This window comes from Pinus tabuliformis, chromosome 1_1, assembly GCF_031772625.1.
Source record: "Pinus tabuliformis cultivar Carrire ecotype Pingquan chromosome 1_1, CPIR1, whole genome shotgun sequence".
Taxonomy (NCBI): domain Eukaryota; kingdom Viridiplantae; phylum Streptophyta; class Pinopsida; order Pinales; family Pinaceae; genus Pinus; species Pinus tabuliformis.
This window is the reverse complement of record NC_142297.1, coordinates 876,751,220-876,767,903: the sequence shown is the minus strand read 5'-3', so window position 1 is coordinate 876,767,903 and position 16,684 is coordinate 876,751,220.

Here is a 16,684-nt window from a genome sequence, read left to right as displayed (position 1 = left end):
TATGTAAAGTGTGTTTCTTTAGTATGTAACTTCATAACTTACAATCTGATGGTCATGGTGTGTTATAGACATGAAGTGATCTGACGGTTCATTCTCTCCTCGGTATTACCGACACTTGATCCATGGCTTAATACTCGATTGGTCCATGATCTCTATTTAAAGAGCATAGAGGGTCATTTGTAAAGTGACCGATCATGAGAAATTATTATGTAAATTTTCTTTCTTTTACATTAATAAATTGCATGAAGTGGTCACATTGGCTCAGGTCATGGATTGTTTCCCTCCTTGAGGGTTTTAACCACGTCAAGGATACTAGTGTACTAATTAGTGATCTGATTGTGAGCGGCATCCTTTGGTGTTCTATCTAAGGAGCTTACCCCATAAATTCCTACATTATGTAATGTATCATTAACATGTAATAATGGTAAATGATACATTACATGTATTTATAATCATACCCATCGTATCCTAACAAAATATCAAATAATAATAAATAATTATTATTTTCACTTAAGAATATATAGATTGGATTTCAGAGATCTGTGGTTTGTGCTTTTTGAATTTTTAACCGGAGAATCCACAGTTTTGGATCATGAGATTAAAAAAGCCATAAAGAAAGCTGAAAAGAGGAAAATGAATGATCACCTAAGTTGTGGCAGTTATAAGAAGCTGAACAGTAATCCCATGGCCAAGATTATGAAGGATGTAAAAAAGATTATCTCAGATTCTAACCTTGACGAAAAATTAAAAAAGAAATTAACCCCCTCTTGTGAAACCATTCCTAGAATCTATGGATTACCCAAGATCCATAAGGAGGGGGTCCCCCTTAGACCGATAGTCAATACTATTGGCTCCCCAACCTATGAACTTGCTAAATATGTCGCCAAGATTCTAAAGCCCCTGGTTGGAAACACTGACTCCTTCATTAAGGACTCGCACGACTTTGTGAATCTCATTAAAAAGGAAAGAATGGAAAAGGATGACATCCTTGTGAGCTTTGACGTGGTTTCCTTATTCACGAAGATTCCTCTTGATGAAGCCATTCAGGTTATAAGAAGTGTCACTGATCCAGAGACCGCAAAGCTGGCTGAAGTCTGCCTAAGGTCAACTGTATTCACATTCCAAGGAACATTTTATGAACAGACCTCTGGTGTAGCAATGGGATCACCCCTCTCGCCAATTGTGGCCAACTTATACATGGAATATTTTGAGAAGAAGGCCTTGGAATCTTATCCTTTGAAACCAGCTTGGTGGAAGCGGTTTGTCGATGACACCAATATAAAATGGACCCATGGTAAAACAGAACTCGACAGGTTTTTCAATCACCTTAACTCCATTTCCCCTGATATAAAATTCACTATGGAGCTTGAAGAAAATATGAGCATCCCTTTCTTGGACATTCTTATCATCAGAAAAGAGGATGGCTCTTTGGGCCATAAGGTTTTCAGGAAATCAACTCACACAGAAAGCTACCTTCATGCGGATTCCCACCATCACCCAGCCCAAAAGCTTGGCGTTCTGAACACTCTTGCCATTAGAGCCCTCCGAGTTTCTGACTCAGAACATATAAATGAAGAAAAGAGGCATTTAGTTTCAACTTTCAAGAATATAGGCTACAAGGATCATGAGATTAAAAAAGCCATAAAGAAAGCTGAAAAGAGGTTGTCATCTCCCAAACCTAAAGAGGAGGATCAACCTCATGGTGGTAAGGTTTTTCTACCTTATATCCATGGGGTCACAGATAAAATGGCAAAGATCCTAAGAAAGAAAAACATTCTAACTCAATTCTCAGCTCCTGGTACCATCAGACAAAGTTTAAAATCTGTTAAAGATGATATTGACAAGCAACAGCTTAAAGGAGTCTATAAAATAGACTGTTCGTGTGGGAAAAGCTACATAGGTGAAACTGGTCGCTCCCTCCAGACAAGACTGAAAGAACATGGCGCTGACATCAGGAATGGAAGATCGCGTACCTCAGCCTTGGCAGAGCACTCCTCGAAAACTAAACACCACATCTGCTTAGAAAACGCATCAATTATCGCGAGAGAAGAGCAGCATCAGAAACGGAAAATCAGAGAAGCCCTCGAAATCTTGAAGCATCCTTGTAATCTGAACAGAGACAGCGGTTTGGAGATTAGCGGAAGCTGGCTTCCCCTCATCAGTGAAATCAAGAAACGTCAGCCCGGCCCCAGGTAAGTTGTCGATCAGGTAAGATAGTTATTAATATAGATATTAACATAAGTTTACATATTATTATAGATATTAACATAGTTTTGATTTTAATACTAAGTTTGTCATTAAGTTATTTATATTCCATTAAAGCTCTAATTATTAAAATAACTACAAGCATGGATTTTAATTTAGACATTAATGTATGTTTTAAATATAGTTTAGATTTTAAATATAGATTGAATTTAGAATTTAATATAGAATGAATATAGAATTTATGTTATATTAATATTAATTTATTTAGATATTGTTATAGATATTAGGGTTTATTGATATTAATACTATTATCTATATTAAGTTATATAGGTTTTTCAGGTTAAAAATTTTAAGTTATAAAGGGCTCAAGTTTTATAAATAGCTTTTAGTCCTTTAGTCATTAAGTTATATAAATATAAATATAAATATTATATTAATATTATTTAGATATGAGGTTATATAAATATTAATATTATATTAATATTATATAGATATTAGGATTTATGATATCAATACTAATACATATATTAGTTTTTAGATATTAATATTAATATAAAAATTTTATGTTATATATAAAGAATTATGATATTAATATTTATATTAGTTTTAGAGTCTGTTATAGGTAATAGGCTTTATTGATATTAACTCTATTATATATATATTAAGTTATATAGATTTTAGGTTATACAATTATTAAGTTATATAGTAATCATATTTCATAAATATGAATTTATATAAAATTTTTAAAAAAAATTAATGTTATATATTAGGATTCATGATATTAATATTAACATATATTTTTGTTTTAGATATCATTATCATTATAGATTTTAGGTTATTTAATGTTTTATGATATTAATATTAATATATATATATTAGTTTTTAATATTAAAATTAATTTAGATTTTAGTTTAAAGTTTTATTTTATAGATATTAAATGAATGATATTATTTTAAAATTAAAATTAAAAATAAAAATAAAATTAAATTAGGTTTCATTATATATCTCTCTGGCCGACCTGTGCTGTTCCTTTAACATTCATCCCTCATGAGTATTTATTTCCTTCATCTCGCTCTTCTTTTTATCATCTTTCTCTGATCATCTTTCTCTTTTCCCTGATGATGGATCCCATTTGGGATTCGAAACGTTGGTGTAAAAATTCCAAAACTGTGGATTCTCCGGTTAAAAATTCAAAAATATATAGATTCATTATTAATATAATGGATACTTCGATAAAATGATCAATAATTTCACTCCACTATACTTATATAAAACCCCCTACTCTATAGATAAATTATACTTCAAATTAGAAAATACAACTTAAATTCACTGCGTAAACCCCCTATACTTAAATTCAAAAAGAGTGAAGGGATCTCTACTTGAATGGTTCATGAGGCACAATACTTGCTAAGGTTTTGCAAATGGGGTAGCAAGCTAAGTGGGCTTGATTGTGGGGAAAACTCCATAGTTAAGTGCGCTTGAGCCAGAGGCGATCTGGGATGGGTGACCTCCTGGGAAGTCCTGGTTACCGGGTGCAAGCCCCGGAAGTGACGATTGACGCTATGTGATTTATTTCACTAGTTTCAATCCCACTTCTTCACCCCTGTGAGCATCACCCGATGTAATGAGTGCTAAGTGAACTATTCAAATCATGAGAGATTAGTCACTTACGACTACCTCTCATGGAAATGGTCATACGTGAATGACTTACTTAACGCAGTTGAATCCCAAAAATGATATCTAATATAATGCACTGCGTAAACCCCCTATACTTAAATTCAAAAAGAGTGAAGGGATCTCTACCTGAATGGTTCATGAGGCACAATACTTGCTAAGATTTTGCAAATGGGGTAGCAAGCTAAGTGGGCTTGATTGTGGGGAAAACTCCATAGTTAAGTGCGCTTGAGCCAGAGGCTATCTGGGATGGGTGACCTCCTGGGAAGTCCTAGTTACCGGGTGCAAGCCCCGGAAGTGACGATTGACGCTATGTGATTTATTTCACTAGTTTCAATCCCACTTCTTCACCCATGTTAGCATCACCCTATGCAATGAGTGCTAAGTGAACTATTCAAATCATGAGAAATTAGTCACTTACGACTTCCTCTCATGGAAATGGTCATACGTGAATGACTTACTTAACGTAGTTGAATCCCAAAAATGATATCTAATATAATGCACTGCGTAAACCCCCTATAATTAAATTCAAAAAGAGTGAAGGGATCTCTACTTGAATGGTTCATGAGGCACAATACCTGCTAAGGTTTTGCAAATGGGGTAGCAAGCTAAGTGGGCTTGATTGTGGGGAAAACTCCATAGTTAAGCGCGCTTGAGCCAGAGGCGATCTGCAATGGGTGACCTCCTGGGAAGTCCTGGTTACCGGGTGCAAGCCCCGGAAGTGACGATTGATGCTATGTGATTTATTTCACTAGTTTCAATCCCACTTCTTCACCCCTGTGAGCATCACCCGATGCAATGAGTGCTAAGTGAACTATTCAAATCATGAGAAATTAGTCACTTACGACTACCTCTCATGGAACTGGTCATACGTGAATGACTTACTTAACGCAGTTGAATCCCAAAAATGATATCTAATATAATGCACTGCGTAAACCCCCTATACTTAAATTCAAAAAGAGTGAAGGGATCTCTACTTGAATGGTTCATGAGGCACAATACTTGCTAAGGTTTTGCAAGTGGGGTAGCAAGCTAAGTGGGCTTGATTGTGGGGAAAAGTCCATAGTTAAGCGCACTTGAGCCAAAGGCGATCTGGGATGGGTGACCTCCTGGGAAGTCCTGGTTACCGGGTGCAAGCCCCGGAAGTGACGATTGACGCTATGTGATTTATTTCACTAGTTTCAATCCCACTTCTTCACCCCTATGAGCATCACCCGATGCAATGAGTGCTAAGTGAACTATTCAAATCATGAGAAATTAGTCACTTACAACTACCTCTCATGGAAATGGTCATACGTGAATGACTTACTTAACGCAGTTGAATCCCAAAAATGATATCTTTAGAATATTATTTACATATTTTAGCACCATATACACATACATCACTCTTCCTTTTCAGTGATATTTTTTAATCGTTGTCTTAGGCTAATAATAACCATTAATACAATATGAAAATAACCATTAGTATAATTTGAAAGGCAAATCATGATGTTTATTTTGATGTAGCCATTTATTTTTTTCCAATGTTAACTATCCTTTAACTATTAGTTTCTTTAAAGGTGTTTGTTTTGCGATCAATATTTTTACAAAATGAAAATTGTAGGAGACTTCAAACTCAACCAATCATCTATGGTGTTTACATTGTATTCATATAATTATCACTGTAGTTCACAACTATGACTCCTAAAATTACTTTTGCATTAAACAACGATGACTCCTAAAATTACTTGTAGCTTGTGCTAATTAAAAATAGATGGCCAAAATAATTCATTTTGAATAGAGAGTATTTCCATCAAACAAAGGAAATTGAGCTAAAATTATGAATGGTTGTTCATTCTCTTCATTTGGCCAGTTGGGTTCCAATAAATGTCAAACTATATTTTCAATATTTTATTGGAAAACCGAAGCTCAATGTATAAATTATGTCATGTGCTATGGTACAATAAAGTGAGGATTGAAGTAATGTCATAATGATAATGGTATAATGATTAATATTTATGTTCAAAGCTCTACATAATGAGCTACTTAGCTCATTGTCTCCACGCTCCTTCAATATAATCGCTCGCCTCTATTCTCAAACATGTGCATCAAACATGAACATAAATACAAAAGCAAAACAAAAATTGTATTAAATAACTTGGATATGCCACCTACAAACACTTGTGCAATTTAAATTTGTGTATTCATATTTATATGGTAGAAAAACATAAATAAGTAGTGTATAAGTTAGATAGAAGGCTACACCCTTCCCTTTGCACTATGAGAGTGAAATGCAAGGGTACAAATTTATATGGTTCTGATCATATTCACAATTTTTGTTAACCAATTTTCCTAGTTAACTCCAATATGTTTCCCGGCTTGACATTTAACAATTGATTTGCATTACTTTACATGAATTTATATATAATCACTTAGATTTAATAATAACGTGTTTTTTTTCTACTGTGTAGTTCCCAATTTGATCCAAGGGAAGACTTTATGGATGTTGTTTCATACAGCGAAGGCAGATCTCAATGCGAACATGTGGGTTGACAATAATAATAATTATCACACTAGGAGAAAAAGGCTCATAGAATAAATTCTTGATCAACTCGAGAATTTTGTTTCTTTTGAAGGCACCAATATGAACATCATGTTGAACATGTCATAGTCCATCGGTGAAGCAGTCTCCACCATCCTATGCCTCATCTTGGAAGACAATTATACGTTAAATTCCACCAACACAAGAGAAATAACCACCTGTAATAGAAATGCCTACTCTTTAAACCACAATCTCTTGCTGAAGTGTAGTGCCAAAAGAATGAGATAGAGGAGCAAGTGAAATCGTGGGTAATAATTTCAAGATTAATTAAATTATTTTATAAATATCTCTTATAAATTTATTAGTTTTTATTATCGTTTCAATGTAAATTAACATATCTAATATGTTGTGCATAAAGTGAGTGTTTGAGGCAAATCCTGGTAGAAAAGACATAGAAGTAGTTGAGGGCGTTGTTGTGTGTCGTGTCCACATGGGGCATGTCATCCAAGTTGTTGGAGAAGGAAACCTAGGTGATAAGAATGAATTGAAGTAACATGGAATTGGAAGAGAAAATCATATGTCTCGTAGTTGAAACATGTGCATGGTAGAATAGTGTGAAGTGAAGCGAGGAAGTGGCCAGATCCCTGTGAGTGTAGATAGACGAAAGAAGTAAAGAGGGGAGTAGAGATAGAAAAGATGAGGTTGCAACATCATCTCACTTCTTGAACTAAAACGCCATGAACATCATCTATAAGGAGAAGAAGGATCTTGAAACACAGAGAACATGTTGGCTTTGCAAGAGTAATGACATCTCCATATTGTTGTTTTCCAGCCACAATTTTTGCATGTGCATGGAATGTGAAAACAAAGTAGACATTTTCCCAATTTTCCACCATTTAAAAATCACATGTGTTCAATTCTATGTGTCATAAATAGATTTTCTTTGAATTTTGAAATAATAATAATTTAATTTGTCACATATCGAAACTAGATGAGCATAGCTGCATAATGCTGCCATGAATGCAAGTGTGGAAGTTAGTTCTTGTGTGTATGTTCATTGTGCAGAGGTTCTCCACACAAGGACCTCTACACAATGAAATTCCACACAAGGATGAACTTCCACACTCACATTCATGACTCCTAGTCACCCGCTTCCTTCTACCCTGAAGTATTCGATGATTTCCTAAGGTAAATGAAAATGACATTTGATATTTATAATAGTTGAATTTATTTCGATTATAGATTTTATATATCGAATAATGAAAAAATAATTGTTGACATAGTTACATGTTTGTTGAATGATTAAATGTTCGCATGGGTTCATGTCAAACATCATAGAGGTCTCGCAGTGTGGACCATGAAATTTGGAGTTCCTTGCTAGTACAAATTCTATAAAAAAAAAGTAGTGCACCATCCATTAGCTAGAGATATATATCTAAGAACGAGCGATGTCGAATTCATAATTCTACCATAAAATATTGTGCAAAATATAACTTCCTCGTATTTATCTTCATGTTTCTAAATAATCATTCAAATACTTATTAAAGCCAATATGTGTTTCGTTTGGTTACTTGAGAGTCGAGCATGTAGTCGAAAGAAAGATTATCGTGTATATGATAGAAGTTCAATATTTTTTCTTTTCTTTGGTCCATATGAATATGGAATTTAAATAAATTAATGCTCTCTAGTAAAAAATTCCATCTTGAGTTTCGTCTAAGTAGGTAGTGGGGAAAGTAATTTTTCTTACAGAAGGAAGTTCATTGTGTTGAAGTTTAGCTCACTGTGTGGACCTTTGTGTTACAGATTCATTTGGTCACATTAAACACCAACATTCAAATTAGTGTTTTAGGGCTCATCAAACCCTAAATTCAGTTGTTTCATGCCCTAAACAAGTCAACCCTTTGAATGCCCCATTCCCAGAAAGTTTCATGACCTAAGACATCTAGAAATGGTCTCTAAAGGGACCAGCGCAGGTAGATACACTACCAGGGTGCTCTGTAGCACAGGTAGATACATTGTCAGGGTGCTTTGTAGAGCACCTAAGCCCTCTTTAGACAACGCTGGGTGAATTTGAGAAAAATTCAATTGGGGTTTGGGGAATATTCTTATCTCTTGGAGTCATCTAGAAGCTTCCCTCGGTTATCTACTCCTATGAGCTTGAAAATGGATGAGGAATGAGTTAAGGTGCATCCTATCCTCTCATCCCTTCCTCCATAGAACTAATTCTAAGTATGGAAGGCCATTTAATGCCACCATTAATGACAAAACCTCCTTCATCCTCTTATAAATTGACCACTCATCTAAGTGATGAGGGGCTGGCTAGATTATGTTGAATTCTAAGGAGATAATGTTGCTATGAGACTTCACTTTGGAGCAAATGATGTGATGCCACAAGGTTGTCTTGCTTTCGATGTGCTTTTGATGTGATGTGGATGGGATCCAAGCTAGAGGAATGACTTTGAATTAGACACTGATGGTTGTAATTCCTTCTTCTATCTAATAAAGTGTTTGAACCCTTTTCCATATGATGTGTTATTTCGTAATGCTTATATGTATGAATTGATTCTGATTCCTTTCATTTATATTTAATGGATCGTATGCTTTGATCGGTTTTCATCTTCTGTTGTGTTGACAGGGTACTTTTCAAGCGAATTAAGTACGGGAAGGAGCGATGGAATCGATACAAGGGAGATGAGACGAAAGAAGAACTACAAGTAGGCCTTCTATCCTCTCTTCTTATCTATTGCTTATAGGGAAAGTCTAAAACACTTTAAACTGTTGTTCTAGGAACAACTACTTGTCTAGTGAATTAGTATTTATCTGTAGATGCTAAATTCTCCAAAACAAATTGGCAACCATACTGGGGAAGAATCCTCTTTCCTAGTAACTTATCCATCTCCTAAGACATCCTTGTAGACTCTACTTGTGTTCATAGATTGTAATTCAGCTGTTTACATTGAATTTTGGTCAAAAATTGAGGTTAGATGACTCTTGAGTGGCCTCTCAGAAATCAGCGTAGGCTTGGTCAGGGGGTAGTGCTCTGTAGAGCACCCTTGAGTGAGAGACAATGCTATGCAGTGTTGTTAGGCCCTCTTTGACCTACGCTGATCAATCTTAGGTTAAATTCCCAGCTTTGGAAAGTGTTTCTACCAACTTTTCTCTGTTTGTTTGCTTACTGATTGATCAATGAATGTCATGTCTCAGAGAACAAGTTTCTATCTCCTTTTCTAGCCCTACTTTGATTTGATTGATTAATGTTTCTTTAATTTTTTCTTTGTCATTATCACTCCATAGCCAAAGTTAGAATATAGTTGATTAATCTTTGTTCGAAAGAAAGTATCGTAAAGTCTTCTTTTCCTTCGAAACAGAATTATTGTCAAACTCTTCGTTCTTATTAAAGATTGATTGATTGTCTATGCATATTTCCTTTTTTGTTCATCATAATATTAAGGGATTCGAAAAGAAAAAATTGCATCATTCATATTGTAGTTTGTGAATGCTTGAAAGGAATAGCTAGGGAAATTGCATTAGATTTGCTCTTTGTCAAAAATCTGATTGCTCTACCCCTATTAGCTAAGGATTTTCATTGCTAAATTGAATGGAAAGAATGCTTACCATATTAGTTGCATTTTAGGAATTGCAAACATACATCAAGTGGTGAATCTTGAAAGGCAAATTCTAAAGAAGATCAACTTAAAATTTATCTGAATTTACCTAATGGAGCATTGTCACCTAATGAAAAACATTTATAGGTCTAGGCTAGAGACGTGTTTTGGCATCGTAAAACAAAGCAGTTGTCGCTAACTTGTCTGCAATACATCTCGAGTGTGATACCTCATTCCATGTACGTGAGTATATCGTAGCTCATCCATGTACCTTCGGGTATATACAACAGTGTTATAGTACATAAAGTATATGAGAATGCTCTCACTGTGCAGTTTTGCATTAGATAATGCTTATACAAATTGGGCCTCCACATACTTTTTGGTATATATGGGAGGAAAACACTAGGTTGCTATCCATCCTTAGGTAACCGAGTCGTCCGCCTTGTACACTGTGATACACCGAACACAACATTCGAGGAGATTGCCTTTCCGTACTTCTCGGGTCCCCGGGAGGTATTCTGCAGTTCACAATTACTTGGTAATCCTTTTTCCTAGATCATCCCTCTTTTGTTTTTGTTATGTTACTTTGATTGAAATAAAATTAATTGACCGTGGATAACATCCTCCACACTCACTCCTTAGTTGATCTTAGGTTGAAACATATGGCGACAAATCTGAAGTCCACCGATCAAGGAATTCCTTTTGTTAGGAACCTAGTCCTTTTCCTCCATTTGGAAATATTGGTGCTCCATATATGGCTACATTTTCCCTTCCAGGATTTACCATTGGCTTTCCAGTATGGTTTTTTTTAACCTCCTTGGTTCAAAATGTCATGATTTCTCCACAATCGAGTACTCCTCCAACTGGACAAAATCAACCTCCAGTTGATCCTAAAGTTGACCCTTTGCCTTCTTCCATGGTTGTTTCTTCCTCCCCTTCTTGCTCTTCGCCTGGTGAAAGTATTGGTACTAGTAACCAAGTGGATAAGAAGAAGAAGAAAGAGAAGAAGAAGAAGAAGAAGCAAATTCAACAAAGGGGAAATCAAGCAACCATTGCTTTGAATGCAACATTTGATGAGAAACCATCCATCAAGCCTCACAAAGTTCCATATCCATGCAAACTTTGTGCGAGAGACCATCTTCTTTGAAATTGTCTTGATATTCCTTAGATTTTAGAAGAATGGTCTTCTCGTTCACATCATCCTGTGTCATCAACTTCTGGAGATCATGTTGGTGATGCACCATCAACTAGTGGTAGTAAAGTTCATGGAAAGAAGGGTAAAGTTAAGTTTCCATGTAGGTTATGTGAAGGGAATCACCCCATTCATCTTTGTCCTTATCTGGATGAAGCCAAAATAGTGTTGGATAACCATCCTGCTTCACCATAGCGACTTCCATCTGGTTACAGGAAACTCTCCCTAAATCCTTCACTAGTTGATGAACTGGCTAACCAAAATCAACCATCAGTCAAACCCACTCTCTCTGAAAGTGAATCCTATGATTCTATACCCGACCCAAATCAACAGGTCGAGGTGACAGTTGACTCGATTTCACCTTCAGCTAATCGTACCTTTCCTGAAGAGAGTGAATATGATACCACTCAAGTTCTTTTTGTTTCTTTAGATTCCAATGATCTTGGGGACAATCCTCCTGTTCCATCAAGACAGGAGAAAAATCCTCCCACTCTCGTAACTCAAGGGGTTAATTCTCCCATTTCTACGATACCCCCTCCAAGTAGTCTGGTCACTTCCTTTGATTGGAACCAACTGGCTGGATTCCTTCTTCCTTCTTATGTGCCTTTCCAGATCATAGTACAAGTTTGTAATATGATTGTATCAGGCACTATTATAGATGAAGGTGCATCTGTGAGTATCCTTTCCTCAACTGCTTGGCAAGCGCTTGGTTCACCACTGCCCGTGCCTGTTACACAAAATCTGTTGGGTTTTAACAAAGGAACTAGTCAACCATTAGGTATCCTCCCTCAGTTACCTATTACTTTGGGAGGAAAAATCATTTATCTGAATGTGATGGTAGTCCCAGGCCATTTAGATTATAATTTACTTCTAGAGCGCACTTATGTTTATGACATGGGAGTTATTGTTTCCACACTCTTTCGAGTGATTTGTTTCTCGCATGGAGGCATAATTGTCACCATTGACCCGCTTTCATTTCTCGGTCCAAATATGGCTTCTTGTCAACCATCTTCCCTAATTGGTCCTTTTTTACCAGTGGTATCATCCCCGCCACAGGTTAATTATGTGGCAACATGTTCCATACCTACATCAACTAACGGTCAATCCTGTGATGTTGTACATCATGTATTGGGGGCTGGATTATGTTGAATTATAAGGAGATAATGCTACTATGATACTTAATTTGGAGCAAATGATGTGATGCCACAAGCTTGTCTTGCTTTTGATGTGATGTGGATGGGATCCAAGCTGAAGGAATTACTTTGAATTAGACACTGATGGTTGTAATTTCTTCTTCTATCTAATAAAGTGTTTGAACCTTTTTCCATATGTTGTGTTCTTTCATAATGCTTATATGTATGAATTTCTTCTGATTCCTTTTATTTATATTCAATGGATCGTATGCTTTGATCTGTTTTCGTCTTCTGTTGTGTTGACAAGGTACTTTTCAAGTGGATTAAGTACGGGAAGGAGAGATGGAATCAATACAAGGTAGACGAGAGGAAAGCATAACTACAGGTAGGCCTTCTATCCTCTCTTCTTATCTATTGCTTATAGGGACAGTCTAAAACACTTTAAATTGTTGTTCTAGGCACAACTACTTGTCTAGTGAATTAGTATTTATCCGTAGATGATAAATTCTCCACAACAATGTTCTTTCATAATGCTTATATGTATGAATTTCTTCTGATTCCTTTCATTTATATTCAATGGATCGTATGCTTTGATTAGTTTTCGTCTTCTCTTGGGTTGACAGGGTACTTTTCAAACGGATTAAGTACAGGAAGGAGCGACGGAATCGATACAAGGGAGACGAGAGGAAAGCAGAACTACTTGTTTAGGCACAACTACTTGTCTAGTGAATTAGTATTTATCTGTAGATGCTAAATTATCCAACATACTTGTAGTTCCGCTTTCCTCTCATCTCCCTTGTATTGATTCCATCACTCCTTCCCATGCTTAATTTGCTTGAAAAGTACCTTGTCAACACAACAGAAGACGAAAACCAATCAAATCATATGATCCATTGAATATAAATGAAAGGAATCAGAAGCAATTCATACATATACGCATTATGAAAGAACACATCATATGGAAAAAGGTTCAAACACTTTATTAGATAGAAGAAGGAATTACAACCATCAGTGTCTAATTCAAAGTCATTCCTCCAGCTTGGATCCCATCCACATCACATCGAAAGTAAGACAAGCTTGTGGCATCACATCATTTGCTCCAAAGTCGAGTCTCATAGCAGCATTATCTCCTTACAATTCAACATAATCCAGCCAGCCCCTGATCACTTAGATGAGTGGACAATTTATAGGAGGATGAAGGAGGTTTTGTTATTAATGGTGGCATTGAATGGCCTTCCATACTTAGAATTAGTTCCATGGAGGAAAGGATTAGAGGATAGGATGCACCTTAACTCATTCCTCATCCATTTTTGAGCTCATAGGAGTAGATAACTAAGGGAAGCACCTAGATGACTCCAAGAGATAAGAATATTCCCCAAACCCCAATTGAATTTCACTCAAATTCACCCAGCGCAACCTAAAGAGGGCTTAGGTGCTCTGCAGAGCACCCTGATAGTGTATCTACCTGCACTGCAGAGCACCCTGGCAGTGTATCTACATATGTTGGTCCCTTTAGAGACCATTTATGGATGTCTTAGGTCATGAAAATTTCTGGGAAGGAGTCATTCAAAGGATTGACTTGTTGACAACATGAAACAACTGAATTTAGGGTTTGATGAGCCCTAAAACAATGATCTTAATGTTGGGATTTGATGCGCCCAAATGCATCTATAACAGCTGCCCCTTAAAGCATGAAGTCGGAAAAATGCCAATGTCAAATGAAATTCTTTACGATGTGATGAGGAGGTATCAAATTGGAAGGTGAACTGCATTGATTACAATACATATATCATGATATTTGATTTTACATGAATTTCTGAGGGAAGGCATACCAATGTTCAGCTTATAAACTTTCATTACATGTACATAAACAATCGTCTACAAATATAGAGCCATGCTCGGAATGACTATTAATGTAAATCCATTGTACATATGATTTAGTACTCCTGATATTGCAGCCTAGATGGATGAAACTAGATCTGTGGTCTTCAATCTCGTTCAACCGTTCGCTCAAGTATGAGTCTAACCATGTGAATATGTGATCTGAAGTCAAACATGAGAATACACCATTTGATTACCAGCCAATGATGTAAGTTGTTAACATATGTGAGAGAAATCACCGATAATGATAATGATCCTCAAGGTACTGCAATACATTTTGCATGGAATGAATGGATGATTTGATGTTGAACACCATACAAAGTCTTTTGGTCGAAGGCCATTGATGTATGCCCATCACAGAAAGAGAGAAACCTGCCATTGATGTATGCAAGTTTCAAGGTACTGCATGGGTGCCTCTAAGTCAACTCTTGGATAATGAGTTGATGTCAATAAGAAGCGACTCATCACAAGAGGGCCTTGATGTATCCCACATCAATGAAACGAAACGAGTGTAGTGATTTTAGAGATGGAATTTGACTGACGACACAAGGTTTAGGAATAGTGGTCACGAAAATGAAGGTTTATGGTATTGCAAAAGATGAATTTTGACTGAATGACTTGTCTTGAACATGTCGGCAACACTAAAGTGAATTGGTAGCATTGACCCAAAACAAAGTGATGGATGGTATGATATACCAATGGTGTGATAACCATCAATCTAATAACCCAACCCAGATAGTCACGGTGATGGAGTGAAAGTGTCATGTTCAAGAGCGACCTGCTACCATAAAGTGGTTTTCCCCTTTCTCTATTTTCCCCAGTAATTGCTGACTAATACCTCTTTATTTTTATTAATCTTGAGGATGATAACATATGATTTTTGTATAATTTCACCCTTAGGATGAATCCATCGCTATTTGATGTTTTAACGAGTCTAGTGAAGGTGAAACTCAATCTTGTCTAGATGGACAAGTTTGTCGCTATTTGATGTTTTTAACAAGTTTAACGACAAAGATAACTCGGTCCTTTTCATGTTTAGAGAGTTCTAAAAGGTACAAAAAGAAAACTCCACAAGTTATTTCTCGTAAATTAATCTCTCAAGTCTGAAAAAGCATAAAATAATACAAGAGAGATACCATTTCCAATCCGTTAACGAGTTGGAAAGGACAAGCGCTCAGTAATATTTTCATAATTAGAGAGTCTGAAAAGAGCTTAAAGAGGACTCCACTTTGAGGAACGAGTGGTGTCTAGGGTATCAACTGGTTCTGGTGATGTTGGAACTTCTCAAAACATGTTGATTTATGTGAAGAGGCTGGCTAATAAGACCACTCATTGCAACTATTCCTCAAAAAGGGATAAAACAACCAAGTGAAAGCGTATGATCGGCCAAAGGGATGCTGGCAATGGGATGAAAACAACCAAGGCTCATCTGGTGAAAGAGGCTGATAAAATGGAAATCATGAGGGTTAAAAATGGAAATGGATTCATTTTTACACAAGCTTGAACCATAGGGAACTATGCTTGGATTCAATTTCATGTTTACACAAGCTTGAAATGAAAACTATGCTTGGATTCAGTTTCATTTTTATGCAAGCTTAAAATGAAAAACTATGCTTGAGATTGGTTTTCATGCTCCCAGCATGATGAAAGGGAGAGTCTCCTGTAACCAGATGGAAGTCGCTGCAGTGAATCACGACGGTTATCCAACACCTTTTTGGCTTTGTCCAGATAGGTACAAAGGTGAATGGGGTGGTTCCCTTCACATAACCTACAGGGAAACTTAGTTTTTACCATTAGATGCATGCCCCGCAAGCTTCATTACATTCACCTAAGTAGACTACTCATGGCTATCAGGTGGATGGAATGAAGGTTCTTTTACGAGATCAAGTGAAAGACTCGACTGGGATTTTACGAGATCTACTCAAAGACTCGACTTGGAACTTTGCTTCAGGGGAGCTTGTTTCATTTTTAATGAGCTTGACACAAGACAAAGAACTCTGCTCAGATTCCTTGTTTCATTTTTTAATGAGCTTGACACAAGACAAGGAAATATGCACATATTCCTTCGTTTCATTTTTTAACGAGGTTGACACAAGACCAGGAACTATCCTCATGGACCTGTTTCATTTTTTAATGAGGTTGACACAGTAAAAGAACTATCCTCATATCCTTGGTTTCATTTTTTAATGAGGTTGACACAAGACGAGGAACTTTCCTCGTACCCTTTGTTTCATATTTTAACGAGGTTGACACAAGACAAGGAACTATCCTCATGGACCTGTTTCATTTTTTAACGAGGTTGAAACAGTAAAAGAACTATCCTCATAGGACCTGTTTCATTTTTTTAATGAGGTTGACACAGTAAAAGAACCATCCTCTTGGACCGGTTTCATTTTTTAACGAGGTTGACACAGTAAAAGAACTATCCTCATGGACCTGTCGATCACAACTCATAAGTGGTCATGAAGGAGAG